The sequence below is a fragment of the Zootoca vivipara genome, chromosome 10 (assembly GCF_965207765.1).
Source record: "Zootoca vivipara chromosome 10, rZooViv2.hap1.1, whole genome shotgun sequence".
In the NCBI taxonomy this organism is placed as follows: Eukaryota; Metazoa; Chordata; class Lepidosauria; order Squamata; family Lacertidae; genus Zootoca; species Zootoca vivipara.
In genome coordinates this window covers 24,821,122-24,844,454 of record NC_142593.1, presented here as the reverse complement: position 1 = coordinate 24,844,454, position 23,333 = coordinate 24,821,122, and the positions used below count along the sequence as shown (strand labels likewise).

Below are 23,333 nucleotides of genomic sequence, written 5' to 3'. Positions count from 1 at the left end.
AATAGGGGGAGCCCTGTTAATGCACATCAACTAGGAATTCCCCCAGGGTCACCCATAATGGTTGTGCTATGGCCCTGGCCCCTGTTGGGGCTTTGGAGAGAGGACACGCCTCCCGGATTCCTTTAACGGAATACCCTTGAAATAGGAGGGGTAGGTGATGGCCGCCACCTCCCCTCACCTCCAACCAAATATTCCAATGCCTAACTGCCAAACCTTACAAAGTAGTGGCGATTTGCTATGAGGTAGGCGAAAAACCAAGTGGCTGGTGCCAATTTGCTTAGTGGGAAAAAAATATCCTACCAGGCCCCCTGAACAACCAAAGTGACCAACCAAAGTCCACAGCAAGGTCAAAGGATAAGGACCTAACCTTATGGAGGGAGGGAGGGAGAACTGTGCAAGCAGGAGTGAGGTAAAAGAGGGCGTGAGCCTGGCCACGGCTTGTTTAAATGGGCTAAGCCACACCCCCTTCAGCCAATCGGACTGGCCAATATGAAAAGATGCGGCCAGGGACTCCCAGTGGCGCGGAGCTACCTAAGCCTCACATACACTGGTTGGGCTCATGATCTGCCCGCAACACCGAGGGGAATCGGCTATATCCAACTTAGTAATGTTCAGAGTAGACCCATTGAAATCAATGGACTTAAGTTGTTTAAAACTATATTGTAGCCAAAATAATATCAACTCATATGTGTATTGCTGAGTGACTGATAGTCGCTGGTTACAATAATAATAATAATAATAATAATAATAATAATAATAATAATAATATTTATACCCTGGCCATCTGGCTGGGTTTCCCCAGCCACTCTGGGCGGCTTCCAACAGAAAAATAAAATAATCGATTAAACATCAAAAGCCTCCCTAAACAGAGCTGCCTTTAGATGTCTTCTAAAAATCTGGTAGCTGTTTTTCTCTTTGACATCTGATGGGAGGGCATTCCACAGGGCGGGCGCCACCACCGAGAAGGCCCTCTGCCTGGTTCCCTGTAACTTGGCTTCTCGCAACGAGGGAAATGCCAGAACCTTGGTACTGGACCTCAGTGTCCGGGCAGAACGATGGGGGTGGAGACGCTCCTTCAGGTATACTGGACCGAGGCCCTTTAGGGCTTTAAAGGTCAGCACCAACACTTTGAATTGTGCTCGGAAACGTACTGGGAGCCAATGTAGATCTTTCAAGACCGGTGTCATGTGGTCTCGGCGGCCGCTCCCAGTCACCAGTATGGCTGCCGCATTCTGGATTAGTTGTAGTTAGATGCATTAGTATTATCCAAATTCATTGCTTACTTGGAATGTGTATGAAATAAGTTTTGCTACTTTAATTCTGTTATGATCTGAGCTTCTTTGGGCATATTTATTTGGAAAAGCATACAAATTGAAACAGTAATAATAACAATAGCAAAGATAATGATGATGTTAATTAATAGTAGCAATAATTGCACTAATCCCCCTTTTCCAGCACAGCTAGTACAGTTAATTTGAAGGCCATCTGCAAAGTTTTCCAAGACAAGAGTGAGAAATTCTAAGAGCTGACTTTATTGCATGGCTTCACCTCTTCCCCCTCAATCACATCTTTGGCAGCGACAAACAGTATGTGATTAAGATTTTGTTTTTTCTATGCTGTGGCCTATTTTCTTTTCTTTTTTTTAACACGGCTAAAGCTGTTGGCAGGTTCACGTGGCAAGCAGCACATTAGGTGACAAGTGATGGTGTTTTTCTTGGCAGGAGACCTGAGCTTTTGCTGGCAACTGGACAGCAGTCTCTGAGTAGATCTAGGAGATCTTTCTCTCCCCAAGAAGCAGTTCTAAACATAACTGGGCCGAGGAAGACACTCATTGTTCATAACAACAACAACAACAACAACAACAACAACAACAACAACAACAACAACAACAATATTAATGCTCCTTATCACTGGCTAAGGATACCATTGGCTAATAATACTCCTTACCACTGTGGTGGTATGCAGGGAGACCTTCAAATTTGGCTACATTTCTTAGAGTGGTTTAATGGTACTTCCTTTTGGTGCAATGATTTGTTTCTTGAAACTGAGCTGCAGGTTTGTACAGATGCTGTTGGTGGTTTGAATACAGGTCTCTATTTTGGGGTCTGCTGGTGTGCTCTGTAGTAGACAGGTGGTTGGACAAGCAATGGGGTTGCAGTACTAGGGACTTGATATTCTTGGAGTTTTGCCCACTGTAGTTGTGGTTCCCATCTCGGCTGACATTTCGTTAATGGAGCAGTAAAATTTTGGTGTCATAACCAAACAACTGTGATTTTAATTGCTTGTCAGTGGGTAAGTCACCTAGGATTATGAGGCTTCTTAGGGTATTTGTGTTTCATGCCTTGAACATAATGGGTGGTATTCATCTAAGTTTTGCTCGGAGAAACCGAAAACACTAAGCCTGACTTGGCCAGGCTCATAAATTTCAGTGGGTCTATTCTGAGAAAACCTTAGTCGAACATCACCCATGATTCTTTTTGTTACTGGCCACATATCTGGGCTCAATAATGAGATTGTCAATTTCCTTTCTTCTTTCCAAAGGGCCAACCTGGGTGTCTTGGGAATGCCAGGGAACGCCTTTGAGTCAGAGGAGAGGAGTCAGAGTGGTAACAAGAAGGAGGGAGCGATCAGGAAATGACGGGTGAGAGAGAGGGGCAGAGAGCAGGAAGTGTTACGGCTCTCCGATGCTGAAGTAGACCCTCAGCACCGCACAGGGAGCTCTGGAACAGATGGGGAGCCTTCAGCGCAGGAATGGAGAGGGTTAAAAAGGAGGGATCAGAGGCGTCCTTTGAGGCTTCCTCGGCTCTTATGTTGGAGGAGAAGCCGGAGGCAGCCACTCCCTGAATCTGACTCGGATGAAGAGGCAGCATGAATGTAATTGTACTTTGTACATATGTAAAATAAGGAGCTGTAAATATCTCTCTGAGTTACCAGTAGCAGAGTGATCATTGCGGAGAGGAGCTACCAGCCTGACACTGGGTGCTATGTCTGCATGGCTTGAAAGATCTTGGAAGATCAAGGCACAGTGAGCTGTAGAGGCTCTCTTGGCTCACAGTATGCATTCAAGGTATAGTAGGGCTGTTACTGAATTCTGGGCTTTGGTTTGTCTGATGTTTGGCCTATACCATTGGAGCATATTATTCAGTCTTATATAGTCCTCAAAGGAAAGGATTTAGCAAAAGGATCTGTTGCAGGGAAATTGGCTGGTCTGCCGCATCATTCAAAAGCCTGGGGATTTTCTGTTCCTACGGGGGATTTTTGTGTTTGGAAAATGCTTGAAGGGTGGGCTGGAGAGACCCCTCAGCAGTCTTATTTACACAATACAATTTCCCCTGACTGCTTGTTGGTACGTGTTAAGGTCCTTGCTGTTTTAAGTCCTTGTAAATAGGAAAGCTACCTTTTAAAGTTGACTGTGCTTTCAGAACAGAGGAGTTGCTTCTGGTTCTGATTCGGAAGGGTTCTGAATTTCCAGGAACTTTCCTTTTAAAATTTCTGGTGTGGTTCTTAAGCTTCAAAAGGTGGACAGACTTCTTGCTTCTTCTTGCCCTTTGTCTCAGGGCATCTCCATCAGCTGACATTTGGCATGGTGATGGACCCTTTTTTTCATCATGAAATTTTGACTCCTTTTGCCTATTGTTGGCTTGGGACAGTAGTTAAGAGACCCCTGGAGATGGCTGAGACTCATTTTTCGAGAGCTACCAGCATGGGTATTGATGCCCAACATCTTCAAAGGACTGGCAGGTGGAAGGGGTTTTTTTTGGGGGGGGGGTCTGCAGATGCATTGGTTGGGGTGTTCATTTTCTCCTTGTGTTTTTCAGTATCTTCATTTAGCACGTGTTCCTGACTGTGTTCTTTCATTTATATGTTGTTGTTGTTGTTGTTGTTGTTGTTGCAAGTTTTAGTTGGAGCTGTGAGCCCAAGCGAGTCCTGATCTGCGTCCAAAGCAAAAACAACTCATTGAGTGAAGTGGAGCTGTTGTGTCAGCTTCCCAGCAAGAGGGCCATTGTTGCTTACCAAGAAGGTTAGGAGGCAGGAGGAAGGCTGGCACAATACAAATGTACTGTCACAGTGGCCGGAGTGGGCTACTTCAGAGTAACGACTCTACACAGCTCTGCATTTTATCTTTTTATTGGTGCTGCGTATTTACAGTGCTAAAGGCAGTGCTATTTACAGAGACACATCTTATCCGCTTGAATCAGAACCTCCGAATGGCGTTTGGCGCGTTTTTCTCCAACATAACAACTTGGGGAGACCCATCCTCTTCCCCCTACGTTTTCTGCGCAATTCCGGAGTTGGGGGGACAGGTCTGCCCCCCTTGCTTCCCCCTTCCTGTCTCACCTGGGACGCTGGCTCCGCTACCCTGTCTGAGCCTCGGACCCCACTTACTGCTTCCCCACTTGAGACGGAGCTCTCCCTGCTTTCCCCTGCGCTCGGGGATGGGCTGGAACTCAGGAGGGGAGGGACTTCGCGATATCCCCTGTCCCTCACATGTACCATCAGGAATGATGTGTTGGGTCTGTTGCTTCATTTGTACCAGGCCAGTCTCCCTGCCACCATGCCCCTCTTTCCCTCTATTCATGTACTCTATTTTTGGGGACTCCAATTTAAGAAAATGGCCCATAGTTGTCAAGCTTTTTGGGGGGGAGGGTTGCCCAGAGTTGTTGGAGGGGATTGCCCACAGTTTTTGAGCTTTTTTTGGGGGGGGAAGGTTACCTGCCTGACCCATCGCCACCAGCAACCTACATTCGACTGCCTGCTTGCCACCGCGCCAACCTATCAATAGCAGCCCTTGCCTCATACACCAATCAGCCTCCCTATCACCAATGAGAATCTCCTGCTGGCAGCGACAACCAATCGCCAGTCCACCCTCAGCACTATCCATGTATAAGACGCCCCCAAATTTTGGACATTATTTTGTAGGAAAGAAATCTAGTCTTATACATGGGAAAATACGTAAGTCATCAGCTCTGACTCTTGATTCGCCCCGCCCTCCATATAAGCACCTTTTTGTGCCCCCGAACTCCATCCGGTAAAAAGAGCCATATATAGAAACCTGTTTCTTATCTAATGTATGCCAAAGCACTTAACAATTCAACTATTTTATGAGATGGACTGCAGTGGGAACTTGGTCTCCAGTTTGACGATTAAAGTTTGTAAAGGTTATACCCAAGTCACAGGAACATCCAGCTAAGAATTGACATCCCCATGGCCTATTGTGGGTGAAGACAGCACTTTCAGTTCATTCAACAGAATTCATGGGTGCCTGGTGTTATGTCTAATATTTCAGTTACATTGTACAGGTCCAGTTTTACACCAAATAAACATTTTGACAAATGATCAACAGTCATCCCAGTCAAAACTTATGCAACATATCCTGGCAATGAAGAGATTTTTCAAAACCATCAAAGTGTTTCTATGTTCAGTATCTAGGTTTAAATCTCTGGTTGTCATGAGGAACGCCACTCAGATTTGACTTCTGCTAAATTGCATCAGTGAGGAGAATATTGATAATCTCCTAGAGTAAAATCACCTGGAGTTAAAACATTGTTTTCTAAAAACAATGATTTGCAGCCTTACTATCAGCATAATAAGATTCTTTTATAAAACAATGCTTTTAACTTGAACCTCTTTTACATGAACTAATTCTCAGACTGTAATCAAATCATTTGTATTTACAGCACAATTTTTTTAAAAAAACAAACAAAACCCAAAACTTATTTTTTCTATAAGAACTGTTTGAAATTTCTTTCACACTCAATTGAATGAACAATTGAGCAATTTCCTTTGGTAATAGGCTTAATTAATCAGAGAAAGTAGGGCTGCCAAAGTGACAGCTTGAATGGGTTTTGGAGAGGGTATTTTATTCTATTGGGAGCATTGGAGACTAATGCAATTTGCCTAGGTTTTCACCAATGAGTGTCAACGCATGACTCATATTTCCAAGAACTGGGCTATTTAAAGCAACTCCTCGTTGGGGTCTTCAGCTTTTAAACACGAGAGGGAAAATATCTTTCAATCAGGTTGGAAAGTTTTTCAAAGATAAGTACAAGAACAGTCTATATAGCACTTAAATTTAAGGAACAGGATGTACATAGTATAGTTCTCTGATTTCTCAAAAGTTTCCCTTGGTTCCATTTTTCTGCCTCATTCTCAAGGCACTTGAGGATTCATTTAGAATTATCATTGTATGGTGGCTGAGAGTGTTGGGAGTGTGGTTTTCTTTCCATTAAACATTTCTTCAGGAAATATAGCCTCCCTGGCTGCCCACACTTCCTGATTTGAAAAACCCCCATAGAAAAGGGGGAATCTCTTGATTATCAAATGGTCACAGTGACAATGCGATGATGTCATGCAGTCAAGGTTGATTTTACATGGTATGGAAATGTCTCCAAGAAGTCCCCCTCCTGGTTTCACCTCATTTATAATCATTGTATCTCTTTGGGCATAGGTAGAAAGAACAGACAGAAGTATTGCATGATCAAATGAATGTGGCTTGAACTTTAGGGGCTTTTAGAAAACAAACAAACCAAAAATACCAAAATATGTATTCATGTCAGTGCTGTGTCTTAACTTGCTGCTGAAGTTGTGTGTTTACCTATCCTGCGTGAACTGATGATTGGACAATCAAATAGCTAACATGCTAAGGGTCTCAGGTGGTCTTTGCGGCAAAGAAAGGGACACATTTTAAATCACTGATTCTCAAAGACTGTGCTGGAGACACGCAAGTGTTCCTTAACGGAGTCTGAGGTGTGTCTTGAAAAATTATGCAGTTCAAGAGGGAAGGAGACCTCATGCAACATTCAGTCCACTATCTGCCAATATGAATAGAATAATGAAGACAGGACTGTGGCTTTATGGGAGAAAGGGCCATTGCCCAGTGGTAGAGCTTCCGATTTGCATGTAGAATGTTCCAGGTTCAATTCCCAGAAGCTCCAGATAGAGCCGGGAATGTTCGTCACCTGAAAACCTGGAGGGTCACTGCCGATCAGTGTAGACAATACTGAGCTAGATGGACCAATGGTCTGATTGTGAGTAAAATAGCTTCCTGTGGCACACTAGGATTCCCTGATGTGGTCTGCACTGCAGAATACAAGGGCAGGTGAATTCTGCTGAAGCATTACAATTGCCTCCAAAGCATAGCCCCAGTTTTTAGATATTAACAAGGCCATCCCACAATTGCAAGGAGGATGCCTGGCCATTGTTGTAGGAGTGGATTGAGAAAATATATGCTTATATTTTTGAACATAAAAGTAAAGTGTGTCCTGGGTGTCAAGAGTTTGAAAACATTGCTTGAATGGCATTTATTATCAGTGCAGTACTTGAAAAGTTCAGTTGCAAGTTGTAATAACAACTTGCATGACCACCAATTTATAGCTTGACTATTTAGTTCAAACAACATCCTGTAGTTTATATCTGAAGCATCTAGAGAACATTATGTGTTTGTTTTAAGATACAGATACAAATTTCTACTTCCCACATGCTTAGCTTCCTGGCTTGGATTTACCGAGTGGCAGTGGAGAACAGGAAGGGGTTGCTGCTATTTTGACACTTGTATAATGCCCTGCAGTGATACTACATTGGGACATTGCTGGAGCATGAAAATCATGGGTGGATGTCAAGCACTCACCACAGATTGCAGCAGTGCTACTGGTAAGTCTGGCAAGTCTGTGGGGTATGAGATATTGGGTGGGCATTGTATGGAGGGTGCTTGGCACCTGGCACCAGTCTTGATTGTTGTCATATTTTCATGAAAGGTGCCAGGGTTTTGTAATGATTTGTCTTTATTTTTCAAGCAGTTCATTTGTCAGGATAAAGTACAGTCATACCTCTGGATATGAATGCTGCGGGTTGCATACAACACGGGTCACGAACGTGCCGAACCTGGAAGTAACGGAACGGGTTACTTCCAGGTTTGGCGGTTTGCACATGCGCAGAGGCATTGAAGAATGATGTCATGTGCATGTGCAGAAGCGCCAAATTGTGACCTGTGCATGCACAGAAGCACTGACGTGGGTTGCGTACTACTCATGTTGCAAATGGGGCTCGGGAACAGATCCCGTTCACAACCAGAGGTACCACTGTACTGGTATAGAAACACAGAGCTTTTCAGTTTGGATTTTTCTAGCATTTTCTAGTACAGGGGTAGTCAAAGTGGTACCTCTTTATGTTGTTGGACTACAACACCCATGTGCACCCCTAACCCCTCTGGCTGGAGCTGACAGGAGGTGGACTTCAACCAGACCTGGAGGGCAACACCTTAGCTTCCCAATTCTAGCATTTTTGTGAACGAGTGACAGCATTTTAGAGCAATTATTTATCCCTATTCTTTCCACTCTTCAGAATACACTACTGAGATACAAACACAGAGAGCTTTTCTGCTGGAGGTTCTTAGTACGTATTTCCAGTATCTATTTCATTCAAAGCCATGCTTCCATTTCCTCACTCTAATTTGAACGGAATACATTTGCGTTGTTAAGCAGACAGTTCTCCCCCAACTTTCCTTTGCTTTCCCCATATAGTAAATGAAGACACACACACCCCCCAAGACTAGATTAGGGGAAAGATCCAGGCACAGCTTTTTCCTAAGCTATTGTGAGTGGATTTAGCACCAACCCTGAAAGACAATATCTAGTCTGGCATGACGAGATATGAAAACCCGCAGCCTAATTAATGTGGTTGTGGCCCACAGTTTTATAGAGGATGCTAGGAACTGAAGTAGAAGACATTGTGTTTCTTTAATCCTTGACTGATTGCTGTTCTTCTTATCCACATGTTGTTTTTACCTGATAGCAGGAAAATGCACTAGCAGAGCTCTGTTTTATAATTGCGGGGATGATTATGAAGCTATGCATTCTTGGAATAACAATACATCTAAAGGAGGTTCAAAGTTTCATCTCCGTTACTGAGGAAAAGTGCTAGACCTGATCCAATGAAGTAGCTCTCTTGCATACAAAAATAGATACTCTTAATCTGAAAGGGATTGAAACACATTATTATGAAGCTGTGTGTCTTTCTGGAATATTAACTCTATCCACACTTTCACTGAAGTATTGTGTTGTCTTTCAAAACTCTGATCTGATAAATAGCATGTATTGTATTCATATGTCCTCCCTGTTCGTACAGAAAACAGAGAGTTGTGGACTCCCCCTTTTTAAATGTTGAAGGGCAGGGTTGAGGGAAGCCAAGCCCTGATCTGTTTCCTTACCACACTTCGCTGCTCTCCACTATTTCGGGCCATTCTGTGCCAGTCTTATGGCTAAACTAGATGAGATTCAGTTAGCAATGTCTTTTATTTAACAAGTCTAGGGCCCCATCTGCACTAGGATGCCACATTAAACAGGCATGGTTTCCTCCAAAGAATCCTGGGAACTACAGTTTGCTAAGGATGTTGAGAGTTGTTAGGAGCAGGGCTGTCTTTAGCATATGCGGTACTGGGGAGGAAAAAACTGCCCAGTGGGGAGGCCAAAGTTGTTGAGCGTTGTTTTGGTTTTTTTAGAAGGTCAGCTCAGAGTTGTTGAGCTTTTATTGGGGGACACGCAACTCTCTCTCTCGTGCCACTGCGAGTGGAGGGAGGAGAGCATTTCCTGCAGAGGCTTGGGAGGGAAGCTGCACACCTCGTGTGAGCAGCATGCCTGTGCTGGGCGGGCCTTTCAATGGCCCGCCAATCCCAGGTGTGCAGGAGGGCGGAGCCAGCCGGCTGCTTCAGTGCTCACAGCAGAGAAGCCTGCGGCACTCCAACGGGCTCTGCTCCACTCGGCAGCCGCTGTTGGCTGGCCTGGCTTTTCAATTCCCAGGCTCCAAATCTCGGCCCCGGACTCTCAGCCTGGCACCCCTGAGAGCCCGGCGCCCGGGTGCCTCACACCCCACCATCTATGGCATAGCTGCCAAGTTTTCCCTTTTCTCGCGAGGAAGCCTATTCAGCATAAGGGAAAATCCCTTTAAAAAAGGGATAACTTGGCAGCTATGATCTATGGGTAAGCCGGCCCTGGTTAGGAGACCCCTATTCCTCTCAATGAGCTATAATTCCCAGAGTGGTTTAACAATCAATCCTCTTCCCAGGGATCTCTGAATTGTGGCTTTCTGAAAGGGAATAAAGGACCCCTAGCAACTCCTAGCACTCTTAACAAGCTATAATTACCAGGAATCTTTGAGGGAAGCCATGGTATGATACTGCTTTAAATGTTTAATGCAAATAGGACCTGGATCAGAAACAGGGGTAAAGGTTTACATCCACTGTCCCCTGACATGGTCCTGATCTGAATTGGGCCATGCTGCCTGCTGCTTCTCATCTAATGTAGTCTTGCATTAAATCTGGACTGGGCTAAAGTTTACAGGATGTCAGGAAATGGTCTGAAGATGAGGACTGGGGAATGCATTCTATGGCAGACCAGCTTCTCTCTGATGGAGAGCTGGAGGGGGAAGAGTCACCCCCCTTCTCCACAATGTGTTGAGAGAGAGAGAGAGAGAGAGAGAGAGAGAGAGAGAGAGAGAGAGAGAGAGAGAGAGAGAGGAGCTGAACAGCTCAGGAGGGAGTTACCCAGTTATGAGATAATGACAACAGAACCAGAAGGAAGGGGGCAGCTAGTTGAGACTTGGGAGTGTGGAGGACCCCCCCCCCCCACGGACTTGGAGGTCCAAACGTATCAGAGAGCAAAGGAGTCACAGGGAGGGACTTCCTGTTGGTGCCCAAAATGCTGCAGAAGTCGGAAGGAAGATTAGACTAGCCAACTCCCCTCCTTGTAGAGAGCTGTGCATTTGTGCTCGCAACATGATGCTGTAATAAAAGGACTATAAATCTATCAACTGCTTGTTAATTCTTATATGTGAAGTTACCTAAGAGAGGGGAGGACTCTCCATGCCTGACACAGGAGGTTGGACTAGATGACACTCATGGTCCCTTACAACTCTACAATTCTATGATTCTTGAAACCTAAAGGTCACTTCTATGGAGTCTGTCAAATACAGGCCCACATCATGCAGGTTTGGAGAACATGGTGGTCATCTATGTATGTGTGCATGATGGGCATAGCGCCAAGTGGTAGAGATGAGCATTTTTCTCAGTACCACTGATACACATGTGGCTGGGTCTCTACACAAACATTAGTACTGAATGGCAGATTATGGATACATGTGCAAAGTAAAGCTTTTAATTGTGAATTGGAAAACTGGGCCGGCTTTCATCTCCCTTACCTAGCAAGTGGAGGGGTGAAACCTGCAGAATGGGCTAGATTAGTGCCATTCCCATTGGTTGGCAACTGTATATGCTGCATACATTAGTTTGATCTAATCGAGGTGGGGGGTCAAGAGCACTCGTCAGAATTGTCTCCATATTTTTGGTATTTCAAGCTTGATCAAGAAGCCTGGATCCAATCACTGCACTGTGCGAAGATAACAAAACAGATAAGACAGTGCTTTGAAACCAGGCACTCAGCAACATTACAGAGCACATATTTTTCTGCCTTTTAATTAGAGTTCCAACAGCTCTGCTGGCATGTACTATTTTATCTAATTATTTCTGCCATTTCATCTGTCACAATCTTACCTTTCATCAAGCGACAGCAAATATATATTGTCTCCTTGGTAGCAAAGTACAAAGCAGTCTCTCTAGAGAAGAAATGCTACTGGAGTATCTTCCTTTTTTAAAAAAAGCAATCCCCCAAACCCTGCTTTGTGTGCATATATTAAAGAACCCTGTAAGTAAATGGCAACGTTTGCATTCAGTTTTCATGGACACAGCTGTCTTTTCAATCAGCTTTTCGCTTTCTTGAGAAATTCAAATCTGGGGAGTCTGACGAACCTTGCACAGTACTGTATTTGCATAGGCAGGCTGCTCTTCTGAATCTGCTCCCATGTGTCCAAATGGCTGTTGTGGCATTGCACAGAGCTGCATAGGCAATGCCTTTGTACCACCTCCTGTTGCACCAGCTTCCAAACAGACAAATCACTTGCTGTTGGAGAAAGAGTACAACCCTTTGACTGCATTGGCAGCAGCTGCACGATTTACTGCTGTGCAAGGGTGTCCAATCTCCCATGGCGCCTTTTCTTAGCCAAAGATGGTCCTCTGCTTGCTTGCTCTACATTGTCAGGCTTCAAGGAATCGGTTTCCTCCCCCCTTGGTGGTAGATAAGCAGAACAAAGTGAACAGAGTCTTCTTACCAGTTAGAATTCTTTAATAATCACAGCGAGGGGTAACAAACGTCTCCTTCTAAGAATGGTGGTGCTTCCAGTTAAGGCTACACCTGCCCATCCCTCTCAATCCATGTCACCCCTGCCTCTGGTAACCTGAGCTTGTAGTCACTGTGCCTTCTGTTTTTCAGCTCTCCTAGAATGTGGGGAGGGGGGAAGGGGTATGCTATCCAATCACTGTGAATCTGTTAACTCTCTCTCCAAGTGTTTCTTTTCCTAGCTGCTCGTCATCCAGTATTTCCCAGCTTTTCCCTTCTGAACTATGCCCCTCTGCAAACCACTGCTCTAAATCTATACTGTCCTCCTGCTCCTGGAGAGATTCAGTCTCAGGGGGAGAAGGAGGCACCCACCATGCCTCCTCACTGTAGCCCTCCTCAGCTCGGTCTCTGACATAAATCTGGGGAAAGCCAAGAATGGGTTTAGTAGGCATAGTCTACATCAGAACATTAGGAATGATACTTGGTGTTCTTCTGACCTGCCTCTTTCGTATCCATTCCCTTTCCTCTAATATTAACATGGGAAGCACCCGTTCAAGATATACCCTACTTACATCAGTGCAGACATCCATAGTAATGGCATGGGAAGACACTAAATAAAACATGTGGCAGAAGCTAAGTGCATATGTGGGGTTTTCTTGGAACTGGCTGGGTGCTTTGGGAACTGAGGGAGTGATGTTTGTGGCAAGGAGAAGAACAGGAGCCAGAGAGGATATGAGGAAAGACTTCAGTTTTCCTACCACCTGTGGCTAACTGCTCCCTTCTCACCATCAGGCAAGACAGCCCCATCAGCAGTGATAGTTTGGTGACCTACATCTCCTGGCTGCAGCACCAGCTACAAAGCAGAAACAGAGCCACTGCTATGATGGTTTTAACTGTTTGTTTGTTTTTAATTTGTGTGTGGAGTTTTGTTGTTTGTTTTTATTGAGTCTGGTAGGAAAGAAGCTGGAGAAAGCAGGACAGTGGCAACCAGGGTAGGGGAAGGTATGGTCAGGATGGGGGGGGGCAGAGGCAGAGCTACAGTAGTTGCTCTGGCACCTGGAGCAGCGCACATGCTGTGCATTGGGGCGGGGCTAGCCGCCCACGGCGAGTGTCCCAGGGGCGCACCATGCCGATGTCACCCCCCCAGGGATGACACCCACAGCAGACTACACCCACCGCACCTCCTTCTTCTGTCAGTGTGGGGTGGAAAGCCACATAAGGCACATAGGGCACGGGCAGTTAGTGATTGTACCATGTGCCAGCCGCTCCTCCAAGGTAGGGAATTGTAGTTGTCCAGCAGCCAGCCCTCCTGTCTGCAGCTGCTGTTGCAGAATGTCAGATCAGCTCTGATTCAGCCCTCCCTCATTTATGATCTTGTTATGGATGAGAAGGCTCATCTGGTCTGTGTCACCGAGACCTGGGTGGGTGAGCAGGGTGCAGTTGGTCTCACCCAGCTGTGCCTACCTGGGTACTCAGTGCAGCATCAGAACAGACTTGAAGGTCAGAGAGGGGGAGTTGTTGTGGCCTATAGAAATTCTCTCTCTCTCCAGGTTCTCTGTCCAGTTATGTGTGTCTGTGTGTGGGGTGCCTAGAGTGTGTGCTCGCGGCATTGGGCAACCCAGACAGCTTAAGGATTCTGCTGGTTTACCACCCACTTCACTGCCCAGCAGTCTCCCTGCCTGAGCTGGTGAGCCGGGTCTCAGCAGCAGTGTTAAGGACTCCCAGTCTTTTGGTTTGGGGGGGGACTTCAACATCCATGTTGAGGTGACTCACTCTGGGGTGCCTCAGGACTTCATGGCCGCCATGAGGCTGTCCCAACATGCCATTGGCCCAAAGCATGTTACAAGCCACAATCTGGACTTCATTTTCTCAACTGGGCAGGAAGAAAGTGATCATCTGGGGGATATTGACATCAGTCCCTTGTCATGGTCACATCACTTCCTGTTGAGATTAGGCTTTCAGTACTCCCCCCCCCCACCTCTGCAGAGGGGAAAAGGTGCTGAAAGCCTAATCTCAACAGGCACCAATTGATTTCCAGGTGGTTCTGGTGGATTTTCTGGCTGATATAACTGGTGCTTCTGTCGAAGCCCAAGCTTAGAGTGAGGAAAAAGCTTGGAGATGGCTTGTCTGTTATAATGTGCTTTGGATGACTTTGAGACAATGGACCAAGCTATATGGTGTGAGAAATGTGTGGTCGCATTCCATGTGCCTTATTTCTTAAAATAAAGAAAAAGAAAAATATGGAGAGGGTTGGGACCATAGCATGTGGGAAGTGGGTATTTAATCATTCCTGCCAATTCAATGAAAAAAATTGAAGGGAGGGCGCTGTTATTAGTGCCAATTGCATATTCCATTCTAAAGCAAATATAAGAAGAGATTTAATTTACAAGGCATCATATACTATTTAGTATCCATGTTATCAGTAAGCCATTAAAACTTAATTTAATAAATTTCAACATGAACATTTCATCAATTGCAAGTCAAACAGCATAGTGGAAAATATCCATCACTAGCAGTATATGACAGATCTATAATTCAGTGGACTCTAAAGTTCTCAGTTTAAAGGTCTGTGTTTTTGTGTGTGTGTAACATTGCCTGATGCCATAAGGTCCACAGAGAAGGTGCTAAGCAAGCCTCTCTGATAGGGACATTCCATAACTGTGGTGCCACCATGAAGAAGACCTTTTGACCAGTGTCCACCCATCATACTGGAATGGAGACACTCAGAGAAGAACCACAGTTGATGACCCATTTTGGTGGGTTTGTGTGAGAGGAGCTGCTCCTGCAGACAACCTTGTCCCAAGCCCATTTATAGGGCTCTAACAGGCATGAGTAGAATCCCTCCAAAATCTCAAGCACATACATTATTTTGTTTCCTCAAGAAAGACACATAATGCCTTTCCTGCTTTCCAGTCTCATTGCCCAAACTCCAGGGTGGGAAGGAAATGTTCATTGGTTGTGCAAGTTGTATGTTAGTTGCCTTCTTTTATATTCAGCATACTTGTTTCAAGCAAAAAGGGAAAATATTAAAGTTTATATATTCAGAGAGGAAGCGTGGCAAAAATATCGACAGAGCCATTACCTCAGAAGTATTGTACTTGTGATTTTCAATGATTTCCTGGCTGGCTGAGGCATCTGATTTGGAAAGCAAACAGTATATTCGCAGCAAGGTTATGTTATGTTAAATACGCCTTTAAGCTGTGAGTGAACCTTGCACATTGTCTTTAATCCACTGTAAGAAAATGAAATAGGAAAGAGGGCCTAGCTGCTATAGCATTTTGGGGTGAAGGCCTGGACCTTGTAATACCTTCCTCTCTGTGTTTGTTTATTCCCTCTTCCCATTCATCTCACCCTTGCTACCGGATCAAAGCATAGTACATTTAGCAAGGCATGTCTTGTATCGATTACATTCAATATTCCAGCAGGCATTTCTTATGTTCTTATCTATTATTGACTCTGGCTGGTAGGGCTTCTCCAGGGCTTCAGGCAGTGGTCTCTCCTAGCATGCCCTAGAGATGGGAGGAACTGAACCTGGGAAACAAATGTTCTACCACTGAGCTATGGTACTTCCCTGAATGAGGTACAATGAATGTCAGGAGTAGTGATGATGATGATGATGATGATGATGATGATGATGTTGCCGCCCATCAGATTGACTTCCAATAAATTAAATACATTAACATCAAACATGAAAAACTTCCCTATACAGGAGAAAGCAGGGGCAGCATGTTTTCATGTTCTGTCCTGTATGTTTAAATGCACACACATACTTGTAAACTTGGGATAGTGCCTGCTACTACAATATCTACCCTTCTTGCGGTATTCATTGAATTCAGTGTCTGTAAATGGTTTTCGTTTCACTGTTTCATGACTGATATGCCCCCCACCTCACCCCCAAAACAACAATATATGATTGCAGGGCTTTTTTCAGCCGGAACTCACTGGAACTCAGTTCTGGCACCTCTCAGGTGGGCACTATTGCCATTATAAGAGAAAAAAATGAGGCATTCATGGTAAGTTCCAGCACCGCTTTTTCTAGAAAAATAGCACAGATATCAAATTATACAAGCTATAGCTTAGGGTCCCACTCTCTTGCCCCCCCCCAAAAAAAATATACGTACTTCTTCTTAATTATATTTCACTATTAATATACTTCTTATTTGTATTTCAGTTCAACAATTACTTTGATAAAATACATAATTTGTTATGTGCAAATGGCTTTAGATATCTATTAGGTCCATAAATTACCATATAGCATATATTCAACATAAAAAACAGAGACAATTTGTTGTTGACAAAGGACAGCTGGACATTTAAAGGGCCCCATTACCTTCAGTAGCTTAGGGCCTTATCAAACATAAATCCAGCCCTGACTGATATGATGCAAGTTAAAGAGGAGCATATAAAAAAAATATCAGATGCAACCCTTAATTTATCAAAGCATTGCCTAAAATTTGATGTGATAGCAGTTCCTTTGGGGGAAATACACATGCAATGAAGCAAATGGCAAAGTACCACTGATAATATTGGAGTTGCATTGCATCTTTTATCTGTAACAATCTTTGCACATATGCACCACATATTTCTTAAGGGTGCAGTTTGCACATCATATGTGATGATAAAATTCTCTCTCCTTCAACGGGAGGTAAGCCAAAGTAAGTGATCAATGAACTTGACCCTATAGTGGCAGAGTATTTAGGTTAATCTATGGATCTGAAACTATATTGTCAATCAGGGCTTGTTGTAGCTCCTGGTACAGCAGATCAGATAGCAGTCAGTGGCTTAGCATGCTGTGACATTTATTTATTATACCTGACAAGGTAAATGGCAATGACTATCTCAGACACACTGATGTTAAAAGTCTAACAAAAGAAATATAAGCCAAGAATCGACATGCTCATCACTGCCATGCTGATAACTGCTTGAGCAAGGTAAATGCTTCATTCATACTTGCTACAAATGTGTTTTGATGAATGATGGGATTAAAAAAACAACAACCTGACAAGGAAGCATATTTGAACTTTACAGAGACAAAAGATGCTACAGTTCCATTCACTTCACTGTTGAAGTTAATTAAGTTTGACTGTATTTTCAATACATCGTGGCTGTTGCAATAACAAGGTACTTTAGAAATGGTAAAACATTTATGGAATGTTTGAGAAGCATTAACTGCAGTTGAAGGAAAATATTCTACTATCCAAGGGGATTGTGATGTAATCTATCCCAGTACCATAAACACATTTTGAATTCCCAATGGAGGCATGAACATGGGAGACACAAGCAGGCTAACACCTGAAGATGTAGTACAGAGATGAGGACGGGGAACCTGGGTTCCTCTGCTTCCTCCACATGGCAGGCAAATAACCAGTCGAGCAGGGTGAATTCCATCATTCCCTTTCTCCCTCCTGTTTTTTAAATGTACCTTTGTGGAGCTGAGCAACTGCCCACCTTCAGGTTCACATGGCTGGTGGGCAACAAATGGCCAAGCAAATGGAGCAATCCCTATTGCTTCTTCTTCTCTCCCATCCCAATGCTTAATAAAGCTTCTCACAGTGAGAAGCAGGAAGAAGCGACTTGATTGGGAGATGCCCCTAGTTTCCTCAGGATTCCAAGAAAGACCTTTGTGAGGACCGGAGATGGTGAGCCCCACTGTACAGGATGGACAACTTTGTGTACTTCTCTGTACCCTTGATCTTATCAGTCAGGCATTAGTAGTTCTGCTCTAGGGAAAAAAGATTAAGCTCTTGAGAAGTTCTGTGCACAACATTTGCGTGGACAGGCGGAGTCAACAACTTGCTATGGGATTAAAATTGGCCACAACTTTATTAAGATTCAGATGTAGGGAGACCTTGGCTCAGGCATTGGACATTTATCCTTCCCAGTCCCCAGCTGGGAGACATCAGGGTTATCCAGAATATGTGGGGATTGGGCTGGCTCTGGAGAACATATGTTCAAGCAGAGACCCCACCCCTACCCTGTTCGCCGCCGCTGGAGGGGAGAGCAATGACAACCTCTTGGCGTATGGCCAATGCCTCCCCTCAAGACCCCTTTAATGGGAAACCTTGGTATCACCGCTGCAAAGGGGGGCATGGGTCACTGCTTCATGCCCCCCCCCATTTAGGAAGATAGACTAAAGGATTCCGTCCAAGGCCTGAAACCGCCAAAGTTGTGACGTTTTGCTACGGAAAAGGCAAAACCTATCAATGCAGGAAAATTCCTTTCCGGCCCTTCAACAGCGACCTTGACGTAGCAGCGCCTGCGTACCTGTGGAGAAGAAGTTAACATGCAAAAGAAGACTTAATTGAGGTAGTGGAGGGTGGGAGAAGCTCTGGAACTGACTGCCGCTTCCCAGGTAAGCTACACCTTCTGTTGTGTGGGCAGGGCGGTCCCTCCCCTTACCTGACCAGTCCCCTGGCAACGCCTCCCCAGGCAGGACTGAGGTAGGCAGAGACCCCAGGTATCCTGCCTGCGCAGGATGAAGCCAGTACTGAACTACCAGGAGCCGCACTTTGGATCCAGGGGCTGTGTGCAACCACCCAAAATCACCCCCCATTTGATGTGGGGAGCGGTCATTTCCAATACTGTACTTTTTGATTTTTGATAAGTTTTATAGTATCAACTGCTGTTGGCGTACTTAATATTTTAGTGCTTTGCCTTGTAGCCCTGGGCCAAACGAGAAAGAGCGGAGATGCATAAAAAAATTAATAATACATACATAAAGTGAAACCTCAGTGAATTATAAACATTTTGGAACTTCCACAATTGTTCTGAGTAAGTTTAAGCTAAGGTTGAGTAAATAACAATACAAAAAAAATCAAAACAAAACTGAAACCTTCACACTACTTGACAGTGGTGAAATTTGAGTGTGTCTGTGGGGAGGTAGGGTTTCACCTCTAAGGGAGAACTAAAATCTAAATCAATTCAGGAGGAGTTTGAAAAATAAAAATAAAAAAATTGTTAGACATGGATTTTCAGACAAATTTTAGGACACTTAATGTTGAATGAATATTGTGAGTTTATATATGAAGGATGAAGGAATAACTGTTATTAACATTTATTACATATGTGTTCTGCCCTTTAGGATGGTTATACAACATCATAAATACTACTACTACTACTACTACTACTACTACTACTACTACTGATAATAAATTATTAAACACCATGTACAGTATAATGCATTTTGCATGTTATTTTCACTAATATATGCATTTTTATGCATATCTTACCCTAGCATATACATATTATTTTACACATCACTTGCTTGTAGAACTGCATTGCAAAATTCAAACGAGTGCAACTTTCAAAGATGACTACGGTATGTTTAAATTTGCATATGTTCCAAAAAGTGCAAATCAGGTAGGTTCAACTATAAATGGGATCTGAATTGAATTTCCTCCACCCCATCCCAACTCCCAAGTATGTGGTGTTGAGATTTCAGACCTAGTGTGTATTTTACCAAATGTACACAATTTTACTACACATGTTTGGGTTGGAAAACTGCATTGCAAAATCCAGGTAACTGCTAATTTTGAATTACAGTTTTTTTAAAAGAAAAAGAAAAAGAAGAGTGAATTATGTAGCTTTGGGTGAATGTGGGGACTGAACTGAATTTATCGCCATCCTCCATTCCTGTGTTGAACTGCGGCAACTTCTGCTGAAATTGCTATAAAAACATGCTCAAGTTGGAGGAAGCCCTTGGCAAAGGTAAAGGTAAAAAGGTAAAGTACCCCTGGACAGTTAAGTCCAGTCAAAGGCGACTATGGGGTTGCAGCACTCATCTTGCTTTCAGGCCGAGGGAGCCGGTGTTTTTCCACAGACAGCTTTCAGGGTCATGTGGCCATCATGACTAAACCGTTTCTGGTGCAACGGAAGACCGTGACTGAAGCCAGAGCACATGGAAACGGTGTTTACCTTCCCGCCGCAGTGGTACCTATTTATCTACTTGCACTGGTGTGCTTTCGAACTGCTAGGTTGGCAGGAGCTGGAACAGAGCAACAGGAGTACATGCACACGAAAGCTCATACCTATGGCAAACTTAGTTGGTCTCTAAGGTGCTACTGGAAGCAATTTTTTTATTTTTTGTTTCGAGGAGTTCACTCGAGGATTCGAACCACCAACCTTCTGATCGGCATGCCCAAGAGGCTCAGTGGTTTACACCACAACGCCAACCGTGTCCTCTTGGCAAAATATCTGTCATCTCCCCATGTGAGTATACCTGATGGTACGAGTTGGTTGCCTTGAGGATGGATGGAGCTCCCTCAGCCAGCATCTTCCTTCTCAGCATAAAATAATTAAGAGTATCCAGCATTAGCCATGATGAGCCATTTGGCATCTCCTGGCCCTGACATTTGCCCAGCTATGGCAGGTGCTGATGCCAGGCTTGAAGAAAACAAAAAAGAGGGCTTCTACACATCACACTTCTTACATGAAGGATGCTTTCCCATCCAGCAAGCAATGGCCTCGGTCTAAGATGCCATTGCAGTGCCACCAATGCCTTTTTGAACTGAGTTTTATGCCCCGCAGTTCCCAAGCACTGGCTACAAAGACCATGCTTTGAAATGTAGAAATGAATTGAGTGGATCATTCATTTTTGAGTAGAATTCTTGCATTTGAATCATTGCAATGACTTTCACATTTTAAAAAGGGGAGAAGAGACCTCTTTATGGAAAAAATATGCTTTATTTATTCTTGCTTTGAATTTCTGAGTAAACTTTGAAGTATTATGTTCTACTCCTTAACTTCATTGTACCTATCATCTCTTTTATATTGAGTTTCACTGAAAGCACAGCATAGGCCTTTGCTGCTCATTATATTTGAAGGGACTGAATTTAAATCCAACATTATTCTCACCTGAGTAACTGATTCAGGTAATGTCGCTGTTCAGCCACTGATCTGGGCATTCCTCTTTTCTTCCTAAAATATTATTTCACTGTTTTTCCCCCAGGAAAGAAGTGACTTCCATGTGTTAATATGGATCTAATCAGCTCAGTGATAAGAGTTCTACACCTGGATGCCTATAACCTGCCTTCTTTCCCACTTCAATATCAAGCATCACATTTGCCCCCATCTCCTTCAAATGAATACACATTCTTAAAGAAGTCCAAAGACGTGTCATAAAAATGGATATGCTGTAGGGTGGCCAGATGCAGAAGAAGACAGGACTCCTGCACCTTGAACAGAAGAAGGAACCGTCATCTGGTAGAGCTTTCATGAGAAGCTACAATGGCTGACATTGTTTTGTGCTCTACAAAGGTGGAGGATGCCAGTCCTCTTCTGCATCTGGCTAACCTGGTAGGTGTTACTCACATATTCCAAATTAGAAAATGGGATTACAAAAATTGGGAATAGTTAAACTATGGAACTTGCTCCCACGGGAGGCAATGATGACCACTAACCTGGAAAGATTTAAAAGAGAATTAGAGAAATTCATGTAGGACAAGGCTATCAAAGGCCAGGATGGCCATATTCTGTCTCCAATGCCAGAACCCTTATGCCTCTGAATACCAGTTCTTGGGAACTGTAGGTGGGAATAAAAGTGGTGTCCATCTTGCAGGCTTCTCCCAGGCATCTGATCAGCCAGCATGAGAACAGGGTGCTGAACTAGATGGGTCGTTGGCCTGATCCAGCAGTCACCTCTTATGTTCTTAATGTATATATCCAGAAGATCCTCTTCCTGGTGATCTTCCTTTTGCTATTATGCTTGAAACTTTTAAAGATGTGAACTGCTACTTCAAAGCCATGGGTCCCAAACTTTTCTAAACATACCCCTGCTTCAGCATATTGAAGGATAAATTGAATTGGAAGCTTTCTTTCACTGTGTCAAGCCATTAGCCCATTAAGCACAGTGGTTTTTACATTGACTGGTATCAGATTTCTAGGGTTTCAGGCAGGGAGCATTCCCAGCCTTATCTGGAGATCCAAAGCATGCATTTAAAGCAGCTGCTTTACCACTGAATTATGGTTGTTCCCTGGAGAGACAAAAAGAGGAGGGGATCATAACAACTGGGTTAATGTTGAAGAAAGTGCTGTTTCTGCTACCAGCCACAGCATTTTCAAACAGAACATAGTAGCAGGTTTTTGACCGTTCACCAAATTGCTGTCACTTCTCTTAACTGATTAGATAATGTTGTGTGGCTGTGCTGTGTAGTATTACTTGAATGTAGGCTGTGCCTAACTTGCAGATACACTTTAGAAGGTGACAGATGCTATTCTTCTTCTTTGGCGATCACTTGTAGCCGAGTAAGATTGTCTTCCATAAACAAGGTTTTAACAATGGGTCCGTAAGTGACTGTGGAGGCCAATTCTGGATCCACACCTCCTTCCACAGGGGGGAACATTGCTTTTCAGGCGGGAGTTGATCATGGTGTGGATTTGCCAAGCGTGCCTTCTTCTTAGCATGTTTCCCCTTTCGTCCTGAGATCGAGTTTCTTCAAAGCCCATGACACCTTTGGTAAAGGCCATTCTCCAACTGGAGCACTCGCAGGCCAGTGTTCCCAGTTGTCAGTGTTTATACTACATTTTTAAAGATTTGCCTTGAGACAGTCTTTAAACCTCTTTTGTTGACCACCAGCATTACGCTTTCCATTTTTAAGTTCGGAATGGAGTAGTTGCTTTAGAAGACAATCATCAGGCATCCGCACAACATGACCAGTCCAACCAAGTTGATGTTTGAAGAATCATTGCTTCAACACTGGTGATTTTTGCTTCTTCCAGTACACTGATATTAGTTCGCCTGTCTTCCCAAGTGATGTGTAGAATTTTTCAGAGACACCGATGATGGAATCTTTCGAGGAGTTGGAGATGGCGTTTATAAGTGGTCCATGTTTCACAAGCATATACCGTAGTAAGGTTGGTAGTACAATAGCTTTGTAAACAAGCATTTTTGTTTCCCTGCGAATGTCCCGGACGTCAAACACTCTGCATTTCAATCGGGAGATTGAATGCTATATGCTGTCAAATGCTATATGCTGTATGCTGTCAAAGAGTGTTAGGACCTGAGATGTGACCTAAAGGGACCAATGGCAGTTATTGCATTGCCTCCCAGCTGACTCTAATCTAGCATAGGAGTCACAAGGTAGTCATTCTGCACCTCTGCTTCTAGGGACCTGATTGGCTGGCTTTGGCAAACTACATGAATTTCCACAGCAACTGCCAGACTTTTGATGA

At 44.0% G+C, this 23,333-nt stretch overlaps 1 long non-coding RNA gene across 1 annotated transcript in view; it reads left to right on the top strand.

Moving 5' to 3' along the window:
- The first annotated feature begins 2,853 nt into the window (after positions 1–2,853).
- The window catches only part of LOC118076833 (uncharacterized), a 61,096-nt gene continuing 40,616 nt past the window's right edge, over positions 2,854–23,333 (top strand). The window contains exon 1 of the long non-coding RNA XR_004691569.3: positions 2,854–3,067. This is a non-coding gene — a long non-coding RNA (uncharacterized LOC118076833). The remainder of the gene's footprint in view (positions 3,068–23,333) is intronic.